The following is a 25,485-nucleotide window of genomic DNA, read 5'->3' as shown; positions in this document are numbered from 1 at the left end:
CTGTACCAGCCCTGGGAGAGATTGATGGGACAGTGTAGAGGGAGCTTTACTCTGTATCTAACCCCGTGCTGTACCAGCCCTGGAGGAGATTGATGGGACAGTGTAGAGGGAGTTTTACTCTGTATCTATCTAGTGCTGTACCAGCCCTGGGAGAGATTGATGGGACAATGTAGAGGGAGCTTTACTCTGTAGCTAACCCCGTGCTGTAACTGCCCTGGGAGAGATTGATGGGACAGTCTAGAGGGAGCTTTGCTCTGTATCTAATCCCGTGCTGCACCTGCCCTGGGAGAGATTGATGGGACAGTGTAGAGGGAGCTTTGCTCTGTATCTAACCCCGTGCTGGATCTGTCCTGGGAGAGATTGATGGGACAGTGTAGAGGGAGCTTTACTCTTTATCTAACCCCATGCTGGATCTGTCCTGGGAGGATTTGATGGAACAGGTTTGAGGAAGCGTTACTTTATATCTTAGATGAGCTGTACCAGCTCTGTGAGTCTTTGATGAGACAATGTCGAGGGGGCTTTAATCTGTATCTAATCCGTACTGTACCTGCCCTGACGGGTTTGATGGGACAGTATAGTGGGAGCTTTGCTCTGTATCTATCCTGTGCTGTGCCTGCCCTGGGAGGGTTTGATGGGAAAGTGTAGAGGGAGATTTAAACACGTGCTGCACTGTAATGTATATATGCCCGGGTTTACTTGCCAGCAGGGGGACCGACCGTCGAAGGTCATTGGGCCACAGACACACACATGCAACTCTTGTATATAAAGAAAGCCTCCATGTTTAATCCTTTGTTCGAGAGCTAGAACAGTACGGTCAGGATGCACCTGATTGAGTTCACGGTAGTAAGCCGACTGAGTTATTGCATATGCAACATGCACCTGCCCTGGAAGAGTTTAATGGGACTGTGTCGTGGGAGATTTATGTTGTAACTAATTTGTGCTGTACATGCCCTGAGAGTTTGAAGGGACAATGTAGAGGGAGCTTTCCTCTGTATCTAACCCCGTGGTGCATCTGCCCTAGGAGCGTTTGATGGGACAGTTTAGAAGAATCTTTACTCTGTATTTAACGCATGCTGTACCTGCCCTTGGAGAGTTTCATGGGACAGTGTTGAGGGAGCTTTACTGTGTATCTAACCCGTTCTGTACCAGCCCTGGGAGTGTTGATGGGTCAGTGCAGAGGGAGCACTACTCTGTATCTAACGCGTACTGTACCTGCCCTGGGTGAGCTTGATGGGACAGTGGAGAGGGAGTTTTACTCTGTATCTAACATGGGCTGTATCTGTCCTGAGAGGGTTTGATGGGATAGTGTAGAGGGAGCATTACTCTGTATCTAAAACGTGCTGTACCTGTCCTGTGAGAGTTTGATGGGAGAATGTAGAGGAAGCTTTACTCTGTGTCTAACGCGTACTGTACCTGCCCTGGGAGGCTTTGATGTGACTGTGTAGTGGTAGCTTTACTCTTTATTTAACATTATTGTCCTTTTTAATCCACTTGTTTCACACCGAAACAAATCGTAACCATGATGTGAATTTAACGCCACGTGATTCTTTGAAATCATCTTTAAATGATTGGGTAAAACCACTTCTTATGCCACCGAAAAACAGCTTTGATTCCAGGTCTCGGCGATAAATTTTGTAACACCATTTTTAAATTCAAAACCTAATAAAATTGACGACATGCAGCCAACATGCAAAAGTAAGATTCTTTTAATCACCGTTAATTAGCCGATAACCTTCTTCAGAATGAAATAAATAATAATATAATTACTGAGGAACAGTGGTATCTTCAATCATTCATTTTCTCTTTACATGTGATGAAGTTTTATCCCTATCTCATTTACACGCTGTATGAGAATGGTTTAAAATTGTAAGTGTTTATGACTCAGTTGTAAAACCATTGATTGTGTGTGTGTCTATACTTGATAGGAGGAGCACTTGAGACCGTAGTTCCAGTTCTTTCTATGTATCAATAGAATCAATTTCCACCAGTTTCTTTAAACCCAATAACATAATTTATTTCGAGTGGGCTGGATGGAGGAACATGATCCATGTAAAAAATTGTTATCGTTTTACTTGAACTGAATGCTCATAAAATATTGGAGTGGGAACTAATTGGATAACAGCACTGCTGGCAACATTTGCGGAATAGATTCGTGCAGCCAAAACGCACAATGACAACCTGGGACTGTGCAGCACCGAATGCTCGGTGAAAAACAGTTAAACACTTCGTCCCTGGGTGGTGCTCGAACCACCAACCTTTCGGTTAATAGCCGAACGCGCTAACCCATTGCGCCACAGAGACTGATGGAAGTATAAGGTTCAAGGCATCCCAAACCAGGGTGTCAGACAGTTAAAGCTTTAGATTGCTCTGACCGGGATGGAACTTGTCCACTCTCAGTCGTACTTTTCACAAATAAATGGAGGGACATTCATTGTGGATGCGTGGAAACAGTCTGGTCCCGCACACTGCAGACACTTCCATGTCACCGCCAACCAGCTCTCCCGCAACCGGTGTGATCTACCTTCCAGCCTTCCGGTGCCTTGTCTGTGACAAAGTATTCTGATTGTCCCGAAGCCGGTGTTAGGTTTGAATTCCTTTTCAGCTCCTGACTGCGGATATTCCTGTGATTAAACAGGAACTAAATGCTAACAGGGACAGTTGGATTCACCGTTTCTTTGCTTGGAGAAATTTCAAAGATTGAAAGCGACACACATCAACCCCAAACCTCCCGTGAGATGGAAGCCCAGTTGCTGTTTCAAGCTTGAATGCGGGAACAAGCAGAACTTATTCCAAGAAAGTCCAAGTCCCTGAGACGCCTGATTATTTGCACCAAACTCCTTTGCAAAGATTTGAGGTTCATGTTTGGTGATCTGGGCACATCTTTTGCCAAACTACAACACTTCAAACATAACTCAACGGCCTTGAAGCGCTTTGGGGTGACATGAGTTCCTGAAAGGCACTGCAGAAATGGAAGTCCTTCTTTGCAAAAGTTCGATGCAATTTCAAAAATTGCGAGCAATATCAGGGCTCCTCTGGGACCCCTCGTAAATTTCAATGAACAACTCCAAAGGGAGAATCATAGCCCGAGACCAACGAGCCAACTGTTTGACAAACGTGAAGATAAGGTGTAACCATGATCAAAGCATTTTTGTGTGTGTCGCTGTTCAGAACATAAGAACTTAAGAACTAGGAGCAGGAGTAGGCCATATGGCCCCTCGAGCATGCTCCGCTATTTAATATGATCATGGCTGATCCGATCATGGACTCAAGTCCACATCCCTGCCCGTTCCCCATAAGCCTTATTCCCTTATCAGTTAAGAAGCTATCTCTGTCTTAAATTTATTTAATGTCATGGCTTTCTCAGCTCTCCGAGGCAGTGAGTTCGGCAGAATTACAACCCTCTGAGAGAAGAAATTCCTCCTCATCACAGATTTAAATGGGCGGCCCTTTATTCTGAGATTATGCCCCCTAGTTCTCGTCTCCCCTATCAGTGGAACCATCCTCTCTGCATCCACCTTATCAAGCTCCCTCATTACCTTATACGTTTCGATAAGATCACCTCTCATGCTTCTGAATTCCAATGAGTAGAGGCCCAACCTGCTCAACATTTTCTCATAAGTCAACCACTCATCTCCGGAGTCAACCCAGTGAACCTTCTCTGAACTGCCTCCAAAGCAAGTATATCCTTTCGTAAATATTGTAAGTGTTTGTGATCTTCGCTCAATTGCCAGATGGACGGTTTGAATCGCCCCCACCTTACGAAAGTTCTAGATCCGGGAATTATTATTCAGAGTGTAAATTAAATGAGTCACGGAAAGGGATGCTTCGGTGATAAATCATAGTATATTTATTTGGTGTAACATACACTGGCTAAAACATGCACTGCTAAACGAAATGGCTCTGTGGAGAATAAAATCCCGGTTACAAACAACATACATACAGTACAGAAATGAACCTAGTAACACGCAGTAATTCCCTGGTGGATTCTAACCCCACCTCTACCAATGAATTACCCTCCCCAGAATAGCCCTGAAAAGCTTCACTTCTGAGAAAACCCTGAGCCCTTACCCAGCTGGCCTGGGATATCTGGTTACTGGCTTGGGACACTCGCGACCATGTTCACCACCACACGCAGCCGGTTTCCTTGCTCAGCTCAGTTGTGGGAAGTCACTGCCTGGTCTTCAGTCTCGGTGGCTTCTTCTGCAGTACTGCGGCCCCTTCCTCTGGTACATCGATCGGTGGAGCGAGAGCAAGAGGGAGAGGGGGCTCTCTCTAGACACAAGATGCAAGGTACAAGCTCCAAGCTTCACACCAAGTTCCAAGCAAAAAATAAAGTGGAAAGGACCCTGTCTTTCTGGGAGTCTTGCTACCCTATCTTTCCCGCCAATCTTTAAAACCCCTTTGTTTCTAAGCACGGGTACTTAGTCAGTGATGGGCCATCCCACCCATGCATTGGGCTGATGGCCCATAGTCTGGGCATCTCTCTGAGCCTTTGTGTTGGGAAAGACCCAACTCCTCCTTGGCTGGCCAGGCTGGTGGGTTCATTGTTCTGTGTCTCCTTCTGAGATGGAGGTGAGAAGTGCTTTTACAAATTAGAGTGGCTTTGTCAGTGGCCCCCCTTCCTGGCCGACAGCTCTTTTGTCAATGGATGACTGACAGGTCTTTTGTCCCAGCTCACTGCCATGCGGTCTCTGGATTTAACAAAACCAGCTTTTTCACATATCTGCGCAGGGTGTCCCCAGCACAGGGAAAATAGGCTCAGAAAAATAAAATCCACAAAATATTCTCGACTGAGTCCATTCTTTAAACAGAAACTTTGCGATCTCTTCATTCTGCTCTGCTAATTATCGATCTTGCCACGTAAAAAGTGCGTTGGCATTGCAATGCATTAATGTAAAATTAATGAAAAGAAAATGCAACGTTTTGTCAAGTGCAAAACATGCAGTGCCTGCATTTCAAAAAGCATTGCTTTTATTCATCCTGCGGAATGCATATTGCACAGATAATCTCAGCACACATTGTGCAGGCAAAGGCAGCATTAAACAACAAAGTATTTGTTCTCCGCTGATTTGTAGCAGATAACTGACGGTTGAGCACACAATTTGACAACTAGACTTGTAGATCAAGCATCAATGAAAAAGGCAACAAAACTGCCCACCAGCACCAGGTGTCTTTCACTTGTTTGTCCCAAATTTTCAGCAGCAGGGACAACAAGAATTTAGGTTTTACTGAGATTTGAACGCAGATCACTAGATTTAAATTCAAGAGGGCTCACCATTACACCATGGAACCAACTATGCCAAAACTTTTGAAACATAATTCGTCACAGACAAGGCACTGGAAGGCTGGAAAGTAGATCACACCGGTTGTGGGAGAGCTGGTTGGTGGTGACATGGAAGTGTTTGCAGTGTGCGGGACCAGACTGCTTCCACACATCCACAATGAATGTCCCACCCTTTACTTGGGAAAAGTACAACTGAGAGTGGATAAGTTCCATCCCGGTCGGAGCAATCTGAAGCTTTAACTGACTGACACCCTGGTTTTGCATGTCTTGCAGTGTGTATCTGTGGCGCAATGGTTTAGCGCATTCGGCTGGTAACTGAAAGGTGGGTAATCCAAACCCATCTCCGGGCGAAGCCTTTTAATGTTTTTCCCCGAGGATTCGGTGCCGCACAGTTCCGGGTTGTCATTGTGCATTTTGGCTGCACGAATATATTCCGCAAACATTGCAAGCTTTGCTGTTATCCAGTGAGTTCCCACTCCAATACTTTTATGAGCATTCAGCACAAGTAAAATGATAAAAAAATTTTTACATGGATCATGTTCCTCCATCCAGTCCAATCAAAATAAATTATGTTATTGAGTTTAAAGGAACTGGTGAAAATTGATTCTATTGATACATATATCGAACTGGAACTTCGGTCTCAAGTGCTCCTCCTATCAAGAATAGACACACACACAATCAATGGTTTTACAACTGAGTCATAAACACTTACAATTTCTCATACAGCATGAAAATGAGATCGGGATAAAAATTCATCACATGCAAAGAGAAAATGAATGATTAAAGATACTACTGTCCCTCAGTAAGTATATTATTATTTATTTCATCCTGAAAAAGGTTATCGGTTATTTAACGGTGATTAAATGAATTTTTATTTTTTGAATTGAAAAAAGCTGTTACAAAAGTTACCGCCCTGACCTGGAATCGAAGCTGTTTTTCGGTGGTATAAGGAATGGTTTTACCCAATCATTTAAAGGTGATTTTAAGGAATCACGTTGCGTTAAATTCAGATCACTGTCACAATGTGTTTCGGTGTGAAACAAGTGAATTGAAAAGGAAAATAATGACACCAAGCATTACGATGCAGCGATGCAGCAATGCAGCGTTCCCTGGTGGTCCAGTGATTAGGATTCGGCGCTCTCACCACCGCGGCCCTGGGTCGATTTCCGGCCAGTGAAATTGCACTTCCATCAAAATTAAAACCTTATAAGAAAGAGTTGCATGCATCTAATGTGGTAAAAAAGATTCATTGATTTAAACATCATTAATTAATCCATTGTAGAACTTCAATCATTTATTTTGCCCTGAGTACGTGAGGAACTTTTATCCTGACCTCATTGTATTTTAGGAGCATGGTCCAGCCCCGGTATCTCCACCTGTGAAAGTAGGAAACTGCTGGAAATACACAACAGGACGGGTAGCCTTTGACAAACAATTAAACCCAGGTTACAGACTCTCTTCCTTCCCCTGCCCTTTGCGGGACACTTGTTCCCCTTTAATTTTACAGACTGACTGAGTTCACTAACCGCGGGGAGAGAGTAGGTGCCTCCGCGGCCCCACTGTGCTAACATGGAAGATAACACGATGGGGATGTGGGATAGTGGGTGGGGATCAGTGACATGTTTGTGCAAAGGGCAGCGGAGGAGAAGGACTGACAGCTGTCAGTGAGGGACAGAAGTTGTTTAAGGTGAGCCAACACATTCCCGATCAGCACAGAAGGCATTCACTGGTCAGCTGCCCTCTGCTGTACTTCTGGTCAGAGCGGTTTCCGCAGTGGAGCCGTTATCACATTTGCTTTCCACGCAAAATTATCCCGTGCAGGAAGATTATGTTTAAACTTGCTGTGGATGAACAGCCATGGGCGAGTTTATTCTCCTGTCAAAAGGGCGACAGTGGCTTCTCCCTTATTCTTTAATTGCTCTTTATTTCACTTCAATAAATAGATATATTTGAGTGAGAGAAATTGTTCCAGAGTGTCGCACACTTCATCTTTTCTTCTCCATTAAACACGTAAAATGAGGCCGGGGAATAAATACAGAAAACAAAGCAGAGGGATACAGACAAGAGGAAGAGAGAAGGGGAAATACTGTCCCCACCCAGAACTAATGCAGAAATCCCTCTGCTGCGTTCGGGGTGGCCACCCACAGCCTGGATACACTAACTTCCCAACAGCTCATTGACTGTCGGAGTGGGACTGTGCGGCGCTTCAGAAGACAGGACGAAAAAGCAAAGTCACTGATTCAGTCCCATGTGCTTCTCTGACTGACACCGGGGAAACGGTGAGACAGATTTTGGAGCATAGGTCTGGTTATTGTGAAACTGCAAAGAAAATATTACGTCTAGAATTAAATTATTTAATGCGTATCCTGCTCGTTTAGTGGTTAGGCATTCACAGAGGGAGCCCGAGTTCGGAAAGTAACTTTTTAATTCAAACTTTTTTCAAATAATTACATGCAATTAATTAAACTCTGTGGGAGGTGGGGTGATTAAAACATCACCGATCGGAAAGGAATTGTCGGCGGGAAGCCTCCAACCGGAATATTTGGCCTAATATTCCCACCCGAATTGTTTTGCAGACTTACAGTCAATACTTCAATAACTGAACTGTAATAATTTCAGGAGCTTTCATCACAGATGATATTTTACACCCTATCTGACTTAACACACTCTGAATTTTTGAAATTGGTTTAAAATGTTCATTGCTCAGAAGACAAGGAACCTGGGGTACTTTTTTCAATTTATTTCACAGCAATTATATTCTAAAATAATGTTTTTACCGCGGCTCGAACCTGGGACCTTTCGTGTCTGAGACAAACGCAAGGACCGCTACAGTACAGAAACCACTGCTAAACTTAGTGCCCAGAGAGAAGTGTTAAGCCAGAAGGTGTAATTCTGAATCCCTTTCTGTGAAAAAATCTTTTCACAAACATTTCTCTGACCGAAGCTGCACAAGTAAAAAATGTTCTTTTCAAAGTCGTCAAACTCCCAAATTAACGCACCCCCCGAATCTTCTGGATCAGAAAGCTCTAGTTGTGCCGACTCAATCCATAAATCTGACTTTACTCACCCTGTATTTTAGAAGATTGGTTTAAAATGTTCATTGCTCATAAGACACGGAACCTGGGGCTACTTTTGTTCAATGTATTTCACAGCAAATATATTCTAAAATAAAGCACGCGCCCAGGCTCAAACCAGGGACATTTCATGTGGGAGGTGAACATGATAACGGCTACAGTACGTAAACCTTTCCTTAACCCAGCACCCGGTTCGTCATTTGTACCACAATTAAACCCAATGAGATCGGAATAAAAGTTCCTCACATGCTCATGGCAAAATAAATGGTAAAAGATTTACAAAATAATTTATGTATTAATTAATGATGTTCAAGTCAATGATTCTTATTTTTTATACATGATTTGCATATAGATCTGTAAAATAAATGATCTCTTTTTTTTTATGAGGTTTTGAACTAAAAGTACAACTTCCGAGAGTGGGAATTGAACCCAGGACACAAATTTGAGAGCATGGACTCCTGACCACTCGACAACCAGGGACCGATATACCATTTTATTGCTGCATCTTTATAGTTAATGACATTATTGTCATTTTCAGTTCACTTGATTCACACCGAAACAGATTGTAACTGTTGTGTATGCATGCCTGTTTACTGTGTGAAGTCTGTAACACTGCTATGCAACACTGAATGTACTCTTACACTGTACACACCTGACCAACACCAGAGGATGCTGCTGCTTGAGACCGAAAGGTTACCTGCAACCCAGTATATAAAGGAGCTCACAGCTTGGTGTCCTCACTCGAGGAGCTTCAAATAAAGGACTACACGTCTACACAGTTTAAGTATCATACCCTGCCTGGTGGAGTCATTATTAAAGGTGCCGACAGTAAACGTGATCTGAAATTTACGCCACTTGAGATCACATTCAAATGATTCACTGAATCCACCCCTTGTACCACCGCAACACAGGTTCGATTCTTGGTCAGGGAGATAATATTTACAACACGGTTTTCAAACTAATAGCCCTATATAAATGTCAACATGCAGCAAATGTGAAAAAATGAATTCATTTAATCATGTTCAATTAACCGATAACTTTCTTTTGCAGAATTAAAGAAATGATAATATGGGGGATAGTGGTACATAAGAACATAAGAACAGAAGAATTAGGAACAGGAGTAGGCCATCTAGCCCCTCGAGCCTGCTCCGCCATTCAACAAGATCATGGCTGATCTGGCCGTGGACTCAGCTCCACTTATCCGCCCGCTCCTCATAACCCTTAATTCCCTTATTGGTTAAAAATCTATCTATCTGTGACTTGAATACATTCAATGCGCTAGCCTCAACTGCTTCCTTGGGCAGAGAATTCCACAGATTCGCAACCCTCTGGGAGAACGAATTCTTTCTCAACTCGGTTTTAAATTGGCGCCCCCGTATTTTGAGTCTGTGCCCCCTAGTTCTAGTCTCCCCGACCAGTGGAAACAATCTCTCTGCCTCTATCTTGTTATCCCTTTCAATATTTTAAATGTTTCTACAAGATCCTTCTGAACTCCAACGAGTAAAGACCCAGTCTACTCAATCTATCATCATAAGGTAACCCCCTCATCTCCGGAATCAGCCGAGTGAATCGTCTCGGTACCCACTCCAAAGCTAGTATATCCTTCCTTAAGTAAGGTGACCAAAACTGCATGCAGTACTCCAGGTGCGGCCTCACCAATACCTTATAAGTTGCAGCAGGACCTCCCTGCTTTTGTACTCCATGCCTCTTGTAATGAAGGCCAACATTGCATTCTCCTTCCTGATTACCTGTTGCACCTCCAAACTAACTTTTTGGGATTCATGCACAAGGACCGCCAGGTCCGTCTGCACCGCAGCATGTTGCAATTTCTCCCCATTCAAATAATATTCCCTTTCACTGTTTTTTTTCCCAAGGTGGATGACCTCACACTTTCCGACATTGTATTCCATCTGCCAAATCTTAGCCCATTCATTTAACCTATCTAAATCTCTTTGCAGCCTCTCTGTGTCCTCTACACAACCTGCTTTCCCACTAATCTTTGTGTCATCTGCAAATTCTGTTGCACTGCACTCTGTCCCCTCTTCCAGGTCATCTATGTATATTGTAAACAGTTGTGGTCCCAGCACCGATCCCTGTGGCACACCACTAACCACCGATTTCCAACCTGAAAAGGGCCCATTTATCCCATCTCTCTGCTTTCTGTTAGCCAGCCAATTCTCTATCTATGCTAATATATTTCCACTGACTCCGCGTACCTTTATCTTCTGCAGTAACCTTTTGTGTGGTACCTTATCGAATGCCTTTTGAAAATCTAAATACACCACATCCATCGGTACACCTCTATCCAACATGCTCGTTATATCCTCAAAGAATTCCAGTAAATTAGTTAAACATGATTTCCCCTTCATGAATCAATGCTGCGTCTGCTTGATTGCACTATTCCTATCTTGATGTCCCGCTATTTCTTCCTTCATGATAGTTTCAAGCATTTTCCCGACTACAGATGTTAAACTAACCAGCCTATAGTTACCTGCCTTTTGTATGCCGCCTTTTTTAAACAGAGGCGTTACATTAGCTGCTTTCCAATCCGCTGGTACCTCCCAAGAGTCCAGAGAATTTTGGTAGATTATAACGAATGCATCTGCTATAACTTCCGCCATCTCTTTTACTACCCTGGCATTTCATCAGGACCAGGGGACTTGTCTACCTTGAGTCCCATTAGCCTGTCCAGCACTACCCCCCTAGTGATAGTGATTGTTTCAAGGTCCTTTCTTCCCACATTCCTGTGACCAGCAATTTCTGGCATGGTTTCTGTGTCTTCCATTGTGAAGACCGAAGCAAAATAATTGTTTAAGGTCTCAGCCATTTCCACATTTCCCATTATTAAATCCCCCTTCTCATCTTCTAAGGGACCAACATTTACTTTAGTCACTCTTTTCCGTTTTATATATCAGTAAAAGCTTTAACTATTGCTTTTTATGCTTTGCACAAGTTTACCTTCGTAATCTATCTTTCCTTTTTTATTGCTTGCTTAGTCATTCTTTGCTGTCGTTTAAAATTTTCCCATTCTTCTATTTTCCCACTCACCTTGGCCACCTTATACGCATTGGTTTTTAATTTGATACTCTCCTTTATTTCCTTGTTTATCCACGGCTGGTTATCCCTTCTCTTACCCCCTTCTTTTTCACTTGCATATATTTTTGTTGAGCACTATGAAAGAGCTCCTTAAAAGTCCTCCACTGTTCCTCAATTGTGCCACCGTTTAGTCTGTGTTTCCAGTCTACTTCAGCCAACTCTGCCCTCATCCCACTGTAGTCCCCTTTGTTTAAGCAGAGTATGCTCGTTTGAGACACTACTTCCTCACCCTCAATCTGTATTACAAATTCAAGCATATTGTGATCACTCATTCCGAGAGGATCTTTTACGAGCTTCAATCATTCATTTTCTCTTTCCATGTGATGAACTTTTATCCCTATCTTGTTTACACAATGTATTTTAGGAGAATGGTTTAAAATTTTAAGTGCTTTTTGTCATGTATTCAACCAACATTGTAACCCATATATAATCTGACCTCAGTTGTACACTGTGAGAAAAATGACCACTAGGAGGTGAACTTGTGGGAGATACTCCTAACCTGGACCTTCAGGTGTAAAAGGGGAAGCTCCACCCACTTTCATCACTTGAGTGCAAAGGAACAAAGGACAGGCCACAGACTGACCTTCTATCAAGCATGGGCCTCGTGTGCATTTATGCTGTAGAGTACGGATGTATCAATGACGACAAGAAATTGGGATTTTAAACACGTGAGCATGGCTAGCAGAATAGACGAGAGATACTGTGTTAAGGAATGGTTGGGACAGAGAATCAACATTGTTGAAGCAGAACACAGTTCTCCAGGCAGACAAGGGCAATCGGGCATGCCCAACATGTAGTCGAACCCAGAGGGGGAGTTCGACAGAGATAATGGCAAGCTGAACGGCGATTCACGCCATTGCAAGGGACAATGTGGCCAGTAATGGGGCCATCAACACTTGTTAATGGCACACTCAAGGACAGTCACAGGGGTTGTCAGGGACGATTGACTAGCAAGGGATCTTTTGTTTCCAACAACAGCTCATGTTGGAGGCATGGAGGCACAAACTCAGCCGGAGTTTGCAGAGATGAGCAAAATGCCTACAGAAATTGCAGAAATGAATGCTGGGGGAAATCGCTGGAAGCTGAAGTTCAGTGAGTTCATGTGGAGCACGTATACAGTTCATACACCAGGACGCCACCGATAATGATGAAAGTGCTCCTCAGTGGCATCCCAGTATCAATGGAGCAAGACACGGGGGCTAGCCAGTCCCTGATGGGTATCAAATAGTTTGAAAAGATGTGGGCGTCCAAGGCCAGTAGGGCCAAATTTTCACCGATTGACGCACAACTATGGACATACACCAAGGAGATCATTCCGGTGCTTGGCAGCACCACGGTAATCGTGACCCACAAAGATTCGGAGAACAGGTTGCCACTCTGGGTTGTCCCGGGGGATGGTCCCGCACTACTGGGGAGGAGTTGGCTTGCTGTCATGAACTGGAAATGGGGCAATGCCAATGCTATTTCCTCTGTGGAGCGAGTATCATACTCACAGATCCTGCACAAATTTGACTCATTATTTCAAACCGGCATTGGCACTTTCATGGGGGCCAAGGTAGTGATTCACATAAACCCGGAAGCCAGGCCAGGACACCACAAGGCCAGAGCGGTGCCATACGTGATGCGGGAAAAGATAGAAGCTGAATTGAACCGCCTGCTGAGGGAAGGTATCATTTTGCCAGTCGAATTCAGTGACTGGGCGAGCCCGATTGTACCGGTGTTCAAGGCGGATGGGTCGGTCACGATATATGGTGATTACAAGGCCACCATCAATCGGGTGTCACTCCAAGACCAGTACCCGCTACCGAGAGCGGAGGACCTCTTTGCGATGCTATCCGGTGGCAAACTTTTTTCAAAATTGGACGTGACCTCAGCTTACATGACCCAGGAGCTGGCGAGTGAGTTGAAGAAGCTGACCACTATCACGACACACAAGGGGTTGTTTGAGTACAACAGATGTCCGTTCGGGATTCTCTCGGCCGCCGCGATCTTCCAACGAAATATGGAAAGCCTCCTCAAGTCGATTCCAGGGACGATGGTTTTTCAGGACGACATCCTCATCCCGGGTTACGATACTGAAGAACACCTCCACAACCTGGAGGAGGTGCTACGCAGACTGGACCGGGTAGGGCTGCGACTGAAAAAGGCGAAGTGCATCTTCCTAGCTCCAGAGGTAGAATTCCTGGGGATGAGGGTAGGAGTAGACTGGATGAGCCCTACTGCGTCCAAGACGGAAGCGATCCAGAGAGCACCCAGACCCCGTGACACGATGGAGCTGCGTTTGTTCCTGGGGCTCCCGAACTATTTGGTAACTTTCTTCCCAAATTGAGCACGCTGCTAGAGCCGCTACACGTGCTCCGAAGCAAAGGTCGCGAATGGGTCTGGGGGGACAGCCAGGAAAGGGCTTTTAATAGAGCACACAATTTGTTATGTTCCAACAATCTGTTAACGCTATATGACCCATGTAAGAAACTTGTGTTAACGTGCGATGCCTCGTCCTATGCTGTCGGGTGTGTGTTGCAGCATGTCAATGCCAAGGGTCAGTTACAGCCGGTAGCTTATGCCTCCAAAAGTCTGTCCCAGGCAGAAAGGGGCTACGGGATGATAGAAAAGGAGGCGCTCGCATATGTATATTCGGTAAAGAAAATGCACCAATACCTGTTTGGCAGGAAATTTGAGCTGGAGACAGATCACAAACCCCGAATGTCACTTTTGGCCGACAACAAGGCCATAAATGCGAAGGCATCGGTCCGCATACAGAGGTGGGCACTCACGTTAGCCACCTATGACTACACAATTCGGCACAGACTGGGCACTGAAAACTGCGCCGATGCATTCAGCAGGCTCCCACTAGCCACCACTGAGGGGGCGACCGAGCATGCTGCTGAGATGGTCATGGCTGTTGAAGCTTTCGGAAGCGAAGGCTCACCTGTGACAGCCCGTCAGATTAAAGTCTGGACAAATAGAGACCCGCTATTGTCTCTTCTCAAGAAATGTGTCCTGAATGGGGACTGGACAGCCACGTGCAGAGCATGCCCCGAGGAATTTAAACCATTTCACAGGGGCAGGGATGAACTCTCGATTCAGGCTGATTGCCTACTTTGGGGAAACCACTTAGTCATGCCCCAGATGGGCAGAGGGATGTTCATCAGAGAACTCCACAATGAGCATCCGGGCATTGTCATGATGAAGGCAATTGCCAGGTCACACGTTTGGTGGCCAGGGATAGATGCAGATCTGGAACTTTGTTTTCGCAGGTGCAACACGTGTGCCCAGCTGGGCAATGCGCCCACGGAAGCCCCCATTAGCCCCTGGCCATGGCCCGCCAAGCCTTGGTCACGCATCCATGATGACTACGCAGGTCCTTTCATCGGAAAAATGTTTTTGGTTGTAGTAGACGCCCACTCCAGATGGATTGAGCGTGATATTTTAAATTCAAGCACATCCTCTGCCACGGTAGACAGTCTACGGGCAATGTTCGCCGCCCACGGTCTACCAGACATCTTGGTCAGCGACAATGGTCCAGGACTTCATGGCAGGCAATGGAATTAACCATGTCAGAAAGGCACCATTCAAGCCAGCCTCAAACGGCCAGGCAGAACGAAAAGTGCAGATAATCAAACAGGGGATGATCAGAATCCAAGAGGGTTCCCTACAAAGCCAATTATCACGCCTCCTGTTGGCCAATAGATCCCGACCACACTCGCTCACAGGGGTTCCACCCGTAGGGCTGCTAATGATAAGGACGCTCAAAACCCGTTATCCCTTATACACCCCACCATGAAAGAAATTGTTGAGAGCAGGCGCCAATCACAATATAACTACCATGACAGGAATGTGAGGGCACGATATATTGGTGTAAACGACCCTGTTGTTGTCCACAACTACACTGCAGGGCCTAAATGGCTCGCAGGCACTGTGATTGCCAAAGAGGGCAACAGGATTCTGGTAGTTAAACTTACCAATGGACAAATCTGCCGCAAACACGTGGATCAAACAAAAAGGTGGTTCAGCAACCCCATAGAAGAAGCAGAGGAAGAACACAATATAGAGTTCACTCCAGCACAGGTGACCGAACACCGGAACCGAAGGGAGGAGAGCCCAGTCACTGTGGGCAGTCCGGATAGGCCTGAGGCACTGCAAACAGCAGACACACAGGCCAGCGCCCAACAACCGGAGCCCCAACTTAGGCGCTCTACAAGAGAGCGTAAACCACCAGAAAGACTCAACTTGTGATCCCAAAAAGACTTTGGGGTAGGAGGTGATGTCATGTATTCAACCAGCATTGTAACCCATGTATAAACTGACAAGTTGTACATTGTGAGAACAATGACCACTAGGTGGTGAACTTGTGGGAGGCATTGCTAACCTGGACCTTCAGGTATAAAAGGGGAAGCTTCACCCACTTTCATCACTTGAATGCAAAGGAATAAAGGACAGGTCACAGACTGACCTTCTCTCAAGCATGGGCCTCGTGTGCATTTATACTGTACAGTAAGGGCGTATCACTTATGACTTCAGGAACCCGGTGCAACTTTTGTTAAAATTAACAGGACCGGCTATTTCACAGAAAAAATCTTCTCTGACATCATGTTTTTAGATCATGCACTGGTCGATCATTCTTCGGTGCAAAGTGGATGAACTGACCCTTCCCCACATTGAACCCCAGTAATCACAGTTAAGGGGATATTTAATAGAGGTTTCCAGAATTATGGGGAAACTGCTTCCACGGGCAGGAGTGTCGGTAACCAGAGGACAAAGACATAAGATAATTGGTAAAAGGAAAAATCCGGGGCGGGGGATGTGGGGTGAGGAGATGTATTTTTACCTGCTCCTGTTCCTTACATGTTTATGATCTTATGACTTTTCACAAGAGAATAAACTCGTCCCTGAGCATGTATGAGGAGAAAGCTCCAGAAAATATTCAATATTCCCACCCGGTGAGCTTTCGCGTGTGAGGCGAACGTGTTAACCGCTACACTGCGGAAACATCTCCACTTTCAGACGGAAATGTTGAGCTCGCAGGTGAACTGCTGAATCCCACTTTTAAGGAGTTGGTCGTGGTGCCAAGCAAATGGGTTTTGCTTAATGACGATAATGAAGAAGTGGGACTCGAACCCATACTTCCAGAAAAAACTGCAAACTGAACACAGAACCTGAGACCGCTCGGCCATCCTGACTATTTCATGCTGCATGTGGCCATCTGCAGGTTGATTTTGAACTTTTGTGTCCTGTCACATGAAATAAATGAGGGCAGCAGGCGCATCTCTGTCTGACACCGGGGAAACAGTGAGACAGACCTTGGAGCAAGGGTCTGGTTGTTGCTCAACAGCAAAGAAAATATTAATTCTGGAATTATCCAAAAGCAATATGACCCCGACGTAAAATAATCCGGGGCTCAGTTTTGCCAGTATTTTCACAACTTAATGTTGCAATGTGAAACAATGCAGGAAATCAGTGGTGAAGATAAAATCCCACGGTGCTCATTTTCAAATTCAACACAGTACGATTTGAAATGAAGTGAAAGAATTTTACAGTGAAAAGCTTTAGAAGTGTTACTTGTATTTGTGTTTTGAATTAAACTTTGTGGCGTCTGACTCCCGTTCATGCCTCTGCTGAATAAGAAAGGAGGGTTTGACGTTGACCAGACTGCACTGCCCCTGATATTTGTCAGCTCATCCTTTATATTCAGTGGTTTCTCACCCTTTGATGGGCTGCAGTGTAGCGGATATCACGTTGGCCTCACACGCGAAAGGTCCCCGGTGGATCCGTTTTCTCTCACTGAAAGTTATCAATTTATTGAAGTGAAATAAAGAGCAATTAAGGAATAAGGGAGTCCTTTTGCCAGGAAAATAAATAGCAAATAAAAACAGCAAATGCTGAAAATCTCAGCAGGTCAGGCATCATTTGCCAGGAGACTAAACTTGCCTCCGATTCTTCATCCACAATAAGTTTAGGGAAATTACAACATCCTGGGCCCGTACAAAGTTTCTACGGATTGCGGGATTTACGGATATCTTGCCCATCAAATATCCTCAAAATCCTTGCAGCTGAAAAAGCAAGCGCATAGCGTAATTTTACAGGCGGAAGTGTTTAAAAACACTCATAACCACAATAAAATAAAATAAAATAAACACAATGTATTGTGAAAAACTCTGCCAACTAAGGTAAGTTTATTTTTAACCCAAATTACAAAGCTTAAAAAAAATTGGAACTACCTTGTTTTTTTCTAATGCGTTTATTTACTTTAATTTCAATTAATTTTAATTATGTGAGGTCTGTTTTTTATTATTTCTCAGTGTGTGTGTGTTTTTTGTTCTCATGAATAGCACTGAGAACCCGGAGGTCCGCGAGTCCCATTGCTATTCATGGGAAAACTGTGGAATACGTACCTGATTGGCTGAGCAGTCACACGTGGGATCCCTCCGAACAGGAGTGTGCTTCGCAGCGCGGGAAGAGAAGGCCTCCCCAGTGGAATCCACGGTGCCTCCTAGACCACCAGGTAGGTTCGTAAAACATCTCCGGTCGGAAGGGAATTGTCCGCGGGAAGCCTCCAACCGGAATTTTTGGGCCAATATTCCCACCCGGATTGTTTTGCAGACTTACAGTCGATATTTCAAAAACTGAACTGGAATAATTTCAGCAGCTTTAATCATCGATGACATTTTACACCCTATCTGACTTAACACACTCTGTATTTTATCAGATTGGTTTAAAATGTTCATTGCTCAAAAGACAAGGAACCTGGGGTATTTATGTTCAATTTATTTCACAGCAAATATAATCTAAAATGATATTTCTGCCTGGGCTTGAACTGGGGACCTTTTGTGTGTGAAAGACTAACATGATAACTGCTACACTATGGAAACCATTGCTTAACTGCCTGCCCAGAGAGAAGTGTTAAGCCAGAAGGTGTAATTCTGAATCCATTTCTGTGAAAAAATCATAACACAAACATTTCTTTGACCGAAGCTGCACAAGTCAAAAATGTTCCTTTCAAAGTCGTTAAACTTCCAAATTTCCATGCCCCCCGAATCTGCTGAATCAGAAAGCTCTAGTTGTACCGACTCAATCCATAAATAAAAAATAAAAACAGAATTGCTGGAAATCTCAGCTGGCCAGACAGCATCAGCGTTTTTACCAGGAGACTAAGCTCGCCTCCGAATGTTAATCCACAGCAAGTTTAAACATAATATAGAATCATGGAACGGTTACAGCACGGAAGTAGGCCGTTCGGCCTGTCGAGCCCGTGCCGATTCTCAACTAGTCCCACTCCTCCGGCCTTTACCCGTACCCCTGAGATATCATTCCTTCAGATACTTATCCAAATCCATTTTGAAAGATAAGATTAATTCTGCCTCTGCCACCCTTTCAGGCAGCGCATTCCGGATCCGAACCACTCGCTGACAAATGGCCTCCTCCTGTTCCGATGTTCCTGTGTATAAAGTCTGGGAAACACGAGATCAATTCCTGCCACTCTCACAGCCTTCCTAAATATAGCACCGTCATTCTATTCTCGTAAAACCAGCTCCTGAAGTATCGGCCAGCTGTGTTGGTTGGAGCTCTGGTTATGTTCCTTAGACAACATCTACCACTGTGTGTCTGTAGTGTAGCGGTTATCATGTTCCCCAAATACACCAAAGGTCCCCGCGTGGAATCATTTTGAAAACTTTAAAATGGACCGAATGGCCGACTCATGTTCCTAATTCTTACGTTCTTATGATCTTATGTCCTTTCACTGGAGAACAATCTCTACCCTGAACATGCATGAGGAGAAAGTTCCAACAAAATATTTCCACCCGGTGAGCTTTCCCGTGTCTGAGGCGAAAGTGTTAAACGCTACACTGCGGACACATCTCCACTTGCAGCACCAGGTCAGACGGAAATGTTAAGCGAGCAGCTGAACTGCTGAATCCCACTTTTAAGGACTTTGTCGTGGTGTCAGAACAAATTCTGGGTGAGCCTCCATTTGCCGGCAAAGTTTGAACTTGCGGTTAGAACTTTTGCAAAGAATGACTTGCATTTTTACGTGGCCTTTCAACAACTCAGGGTGTCCCCAAGTGATTTAAAGTCAATGAAGTACCGATGGAGCCTTGTAATGTGGGGAAAGATGTGCCCCAATCACCCCACATGCATCTAAACTCTTTCAGAAGCAGGAGAGTGTGTAACCTGGGTCGAAAACATAAAGTAATGGGGTCATTAACGATTAAAGCCCATTATTAATCCTCTCACACACCTCAGTTATGTTTATGCAATGCATCGATGGAAACTTCAACAACTGAACTTTACAGCGTTAAGGAACTTTAATCATTGATGAAGTTTTATCCCCTATCTGATTTTACAAACACTGTATTTTAGGAGAGTGAGTTAAAATGCCCATCGCTCATGATACAAGGAACCTGGGACGATTTTTTAAAATGTATCCCACAGAAAAATATTTGCTAAAATAATGTTTCTGTCCGTGCTCAAACCGGGGATATTTCACATGTGCAGCGAAGGTGATAACCGTTACACGACGGAAACCTCTGCTTACACCTTGAAAAAAAGCATCCTGCAGCGTTGCCTCACTTCCCAGCAACAGATCAAAACCGCAAACAAATCCATCGATTATTCCCACTTCCCCACCTCCAAAGATACTGCCCGACCTGCTGAGTGTTTTCAGCATTTTCTGTTTTTACTGAATACACAAACACAGGTATTCGTTCAAAATCAAACTAGAGGTGGCCACACACAGATTAATCAGAGCCAGAGAGACAGACAGGATCGGGAAACACTGGGAAATGGGACGGAACCAACAGGCGCCTCACGGACAGGGAACGTGATTTACATAATCCTTGCTAGCTCAGCAGATACAACATGAGGCTGTTATTCTCAGGGTTGTGGGTTTGAGCCCCAGGTTGGGTGAATCATTATTGTTAAATTTTATGTCGCTTTCTCGGGCAAACTTCATTAATTAACCGATCAGCTTCTTTTGCACAGTGAAAGTAATGTTAACTGAGGGAGAGTCGATAATTGACCAATTGGTTCTGGGCTTTGCATGTTAACTGTTGAACCATATCCCATTTTACACACTGTTCTTCAGGCATCTGATTCAGAATGTTTATTGTAACATGAACGTGCCCCTGGGGAAACAGTGAGACAGGTTTTAGAGCAAGGGTCTGGTTATTGTGAAACAGCAAACACAATATCAATTCCGGAAGAACAACAGCTAAATTAACTGATTTGAACACGCAGCCTCCTGATCGGGAGTTAGACCCGTAACCGTTGCACCACGATGTCCAGATTCTACAACAGTCCCAGCGGATCGGAAGGTAGAAAATGTAACATCGCTATTCAAGAAAGGAGGGAGAGAGAAAACCGGGAACTACAGGACAGTTAGTCTGCCATCAGTCATCGGGAAAATGCTGTAATCCATTGTTAAGGAAGTGGTGTCAGGGCACTTCGAAAATTATAACATGATTCGACAGAGTCAACATGGTTTTATGTAAATGTCATGGGCAGGTACAGAAAATAATCAAATAAGACTAATGTTAAGCTGGCCTTCATATCTCGCGAACTCGATCACCAGCAAATGATCAGGAAGGCCAATGGAATCTTGGCCTTTATTGCAAAGGGGATTGAGTATAAAAGCAGGGAAATCTTGCTACAGTTATTCAGGGTATTGTTGAGTCAACACCTGGAATACTGCATGCAGTTTTGTTTTCCATATTTACGAAAGGATATACTTGCTCTGGAGGCAGTTCAGAGAAGGTTCACTGGTCGATTCCAGAGTTGAGGGTGTTGACTTCTGAGGAAAGGTTGTTTAGATTGGGCTTCTACTGATTGGAATTCAGAAGAATGGGTGGTGATCTTATCCAAATGTATAAGAATATGAGGGGGCTCGACAAGGTGGATGCAGAGAGGATGTTTCCACTGGTGGGGGAGACTAGAACTAGATCTTAGAATAAGGGGCCGCCCATTTAAAACTGAGATGGGGAGAAATTTCTTCCCTCAGAGGATTGTAAATCTGTGGAATTAGCTGCCACAGAGAGCTGTGGAAGCTGGGACATTGAATATATTTAAGACAGAAATCAATAATTTCTTAAATGATAAGGGGATAAGGGGTTATGGGGAGCGGGCAGGGAAGTGGAGCTGAGTCAATGATCAGATCAGCCATGATCTTATTGAATGGCGGAGCAGGCTCGAGGGACGGTGTGGCCAACTCCTGCTCCTATTTCTTATGTTCGTATAATTGGAAAACAAGGGGACAGATGTTGTATGCAGCTACACAAAGCCCTGGTTAGACCTCACTTGGGGGACTGTGTTCAGTTCTGGTACCGCAAAGGCAGCATCTGCTTTTTTGCCAGGAGACTGAACTCGCCTCCGATTGTTCATCCACAGCAAGTTTAAACATAATGTTCCCGCCTGGGATAGAACCAGGAACTTTTCACATGTAAAGCAAACGTGATAACCACTACACTACAGAAACCTCTGTTACAGGAAGCACAACAGAGGGGAGCTGAACAGTGAGCTCCCTCGGTGCTGATCGGGACCGATACTGATATGGAAGCAAGTCATCCTCGACTCCGGGGGACTGCCTCAGAAGAAGAGAGGAGGATCAGGAATGTGTTGGCTCACCTTAAACAACTTCTGTCCCTCACTGAAAGCTCTCAATCCTTCTCCTCCGCTGCCCTTTACAGAAATGTCACGTAATTACCACCCACCATGTTCACTTCCACATCCTCACAGTGGGCCACAGAGACTCCTGCCGTCTCCCCGCGATCAGCGAACTCACCCAGTTTGTAAAGTTACACCCGGAACAAGTGTCCCGCAAAGGGCAGCAGAAGCCAGAGAGTCTGTAAACTCAGTGTGTAACAGGAAGTAACGGGGTTATTAACGGTGAGTACAGCAATTCATCATCATCATAGGCAGTCCCTCGAAATCGAGGAAGACTTGCTTCCACTCGAAAAGTGAGTTCTCAGGTGACTGAAGCGTCCAATACAGGAATTACAGTCTCTGTCACAGGTTGGACAGACAGCAGTTGAAGGAAAGGGTGGGTGGGACTGGTTTGCCACACGCAACTTCCGCTGCCTGTGCATGTGTTCTGCATGCTCTCGACGATGAGACTCGAGGTGCTCAGCGCCCTCCAGATGCTCTTCCTCCACTGAGGGTGGTCTTTATCCAGGGACTCCCAGGTGTTGGTGGGGATGTTGCATTTTATGAAGTGGCTTTGAGGGTCCTTAAAACGTTTCCTCTGCTCACCTGGGGCTCGCTTGCCGTGCAGGATTTCAGAGTAGAGCGCTTGCTTTTGGAGTCTTGTGTCAGGCATGCGAACAATGTGGCCCATCCAACGGAGCTGGTCGAGTGTGGTCAGTGCTTCAATGCTGGGGATGTTGGCCTGATTGAGGACGCTAACGTTGGTGCATCTGTCCTCCGAGGGGATTTCCAAGATTTTGCAGAAACATCATTGATGGTATTTCTTCAGCGACTTGAGCTGCCCACTGTATAGTGTCCATGTCTCTGAGCCATACAGAAGGACTGGTATCACTGCAGCCCTGTAGACCATGAGCTTAGTGGCAGATTTGAGGGCCTGGTCTTCGAACACTCTCTTCCTCAGGCGGCCGAAGGCTGCACTGGCGCACTGGAGGCAGTGTTGAACCTCGTCGTCGATGCCTGCCCTCGCTGATAATAGGCTCCCGAGGTATGCAATTATTCATCCTCTCACAGACCTCAATTATTTTCATGTGATAAACTGATTGAGAATAGAAAGAGGGTTAGTGCTCGGGATCTTAACCACTCGACCACCAAGGAAAAATTCTGGTAATGGTATATATTATAAATATATATCGATATTAATAGAATCATAGAATCAGAAAGTTTCAGCACAGAGTGAGGCCATTTCGGCCCATCGTGTCCGCGCCGGCCGACCAAGAGCTATCCAGCCTAATCCCACTTTCCAGCTCTCGGTCCAGATCTCTGTAGGTTGTGGCACTTTAAGTGCACATCCACGTATCTTTTAAATGTGGTGAGGGTCCCTCCCTCTACCACCCTTTCAGGCATTGAGTTCCAGACCCCCACCTCCCTCTGGGTGATGAAATGTCCCCTGATATCCCCTCTAACCCTCCCCCAATTATTTTAAATCTATGCCCCTTGGTTGTTGACCCCTCTGCCAAGGGAGCAGGACCTTCCTATCCATTCTATCTGGGCCCCTCAATTTTATACACCTCAATCAGGTCTCCGCTCAGACGTCTCTGTTGCAAAGAAAACAGATTCAGCATCTCCAAACTATTCTCATAGCCAAAATTCTCCAGACCAGGCAACATTCTAGTAAATCTCCTCTGCACCCTTTCCAGTCAAATCACATCTTTCCTGTAATGTGGTGACCAGAACTGCACGCAGTACTCCAGCTGTGGTGTAGTCAGTGTTTTGTACAGTTCAAGCATAACCTCCTTGCAATTGTATTCCATGCCTTGACTAATAAAGGCAAGTATTCCATATGCCTTCTTAAACACTTTAACTACCTGGCCTGCTACCTTCAGGGATCTGCGGACCTGCACTCTAAGGTTCCTTTGTTCCTCTACACTTTTCAGTGTCGTACCATTTAATGTGTATTCCCTTGCCTTGTTAAACCTCCCCAAATGCATTACCTCACACTTATCTGGATTGCATTCCATTTGCCACAGTTCTGCCCAACTGACCAGTACATTGATCATCATCATCATAGGCGGTCCCTCGATGAGTTCACAGGTGTTTCGATGAAAGACCCGATGTTCCAGTCCTGAATCCAATTGAGGGGGTGGAAGATGCCTTTGTGTGGATTTTTTTAACGTGGGGTGACCGTTGCACATCAGCCACCACACGGGCTTGACAGAGCTAGGTCTTGGTCCAGTGGAAAGGGTTAACCAAGACGACAGGAGACCAGATCTGCTGCATGGAACCAGTGCACACATATCGCAGTGTGGGCTTGGCCCGTGCTGCCCCTGGGCCCTCGGCTCTTCTGGGCCCCGTCCCCTCATCTGTCACACCTCCTCCACAATCTGTCAAAGCTCTTCCACCATAAACATTCACCGCATCTCGCCACAAACACTCACCGCTCATCCGCCCCGACCTTCCCACTCCTCTGGACCTGGGCCCTGCCGATGTTCTTGCTCACGCTCCAAAATGACGACCAGGGTTAACATAAAACTGTTAACATATATGGAATAAAACTTGAAGCACCTCCCGGAATTCCTTCTAAGATGGGATTATGGTTTGTTGATCCAGATTCCAGAATCCATGGAGAGATGTTATCGTGGTATAAGGTGGTGTGGCTGGATTCCGATGGACTGCATGGATAGCTTACCAACTTCGCTTGTTGTTTTAGTATCATCGCGCTGGTCCCTCGGAGAACAGTGTGAAGTGGTGGGAGGATCAATGTGGCCAGGATTCGTGTCCTGGTCAATATTTACTCCTCAATCAACATCACAGAGACAGATGATCTGGTCATCATCACGCTGCTGCCTATAGGAGCCTGCCGTGTGCAAATTGGCGGCTGTGTCTCCCACACTACAAGAGTGACCGCACTTCAAAAAGTACTTCATTGGCTGCAAAGCACCGTGAGACGTCCATTGATATCTTCCTGTAGTCCGCCACTTTCTTCTTCATTATCAACCACTCAGCCTATTTTAGAGTCATCTGCAAACTTCTTACTCATACCCTCAACATTTCAGTCCACGTCATTGATGTATACCACAAAAAGCAAGGGACCCAGCACTGAGCCCTGCGGAACCCCACTGGATCACAAAATCACCCATCAACCATTACGCTTTGATTCCTGCCTCTGAACAAATTTTGGACCCAACTTGCCACTTTGCCCTTGAATCCCATGGGCTTTTACATTCGTAAGCAGTCTGCCAAGTGCGACCTTATCAAAAGCTTTGCGAAAGTGCATATACATTACATCATACCACTGCCCTCATCAACCCTCCTGGTTACCTCCTCGAAAAATGCAATCAACTTCGTCAGACCTTCCCTTGACAAATTCATGTTGACTATCCTTGATTAATCCATGTC

At 45.2% G+C, this 25,485-nt stretch overlaps 1 non-coding gene across 1 annotated transcript; it reads right to left on the bottom strand.

Moving 5' to 3' along the window:
• Nucleotides 1-2,226: 2,226 nt before the first annotated feature.
• On the bottom strand, nucleotides 2,227-2,301 carry trnan-auu (transfer RNA asparagine (anticodon AUU)). The gene has a single exon. It is a non-coding gene; the product is annotated as a tRNA-Asn (tRNA).
• Nucleotides 2,302-25,485: the final 23,184 nt, after the last annotated feature.

The sequence above is a fragment of the Pristiophorus japonicus genome, unplaced genomic scaffold (assembly GCF_044704955.1).
Source record: "Pristiophorus japonicus isolate sPriJap1 unplaced genomic scaffold, sPriJap1.hap1 HAP1_SCAFFOLD_163, whole genome shotgun sequence".
Lineage (NCBI taxonomy): Eukaryota > Metazoa > Chordata > Chondrichthyes > Pristiophoridae > Pristiophorus > Pristiophorus japonicus.
This window is presented reverse-complemented; position numbering and strand designations above follow the sequence as displayed.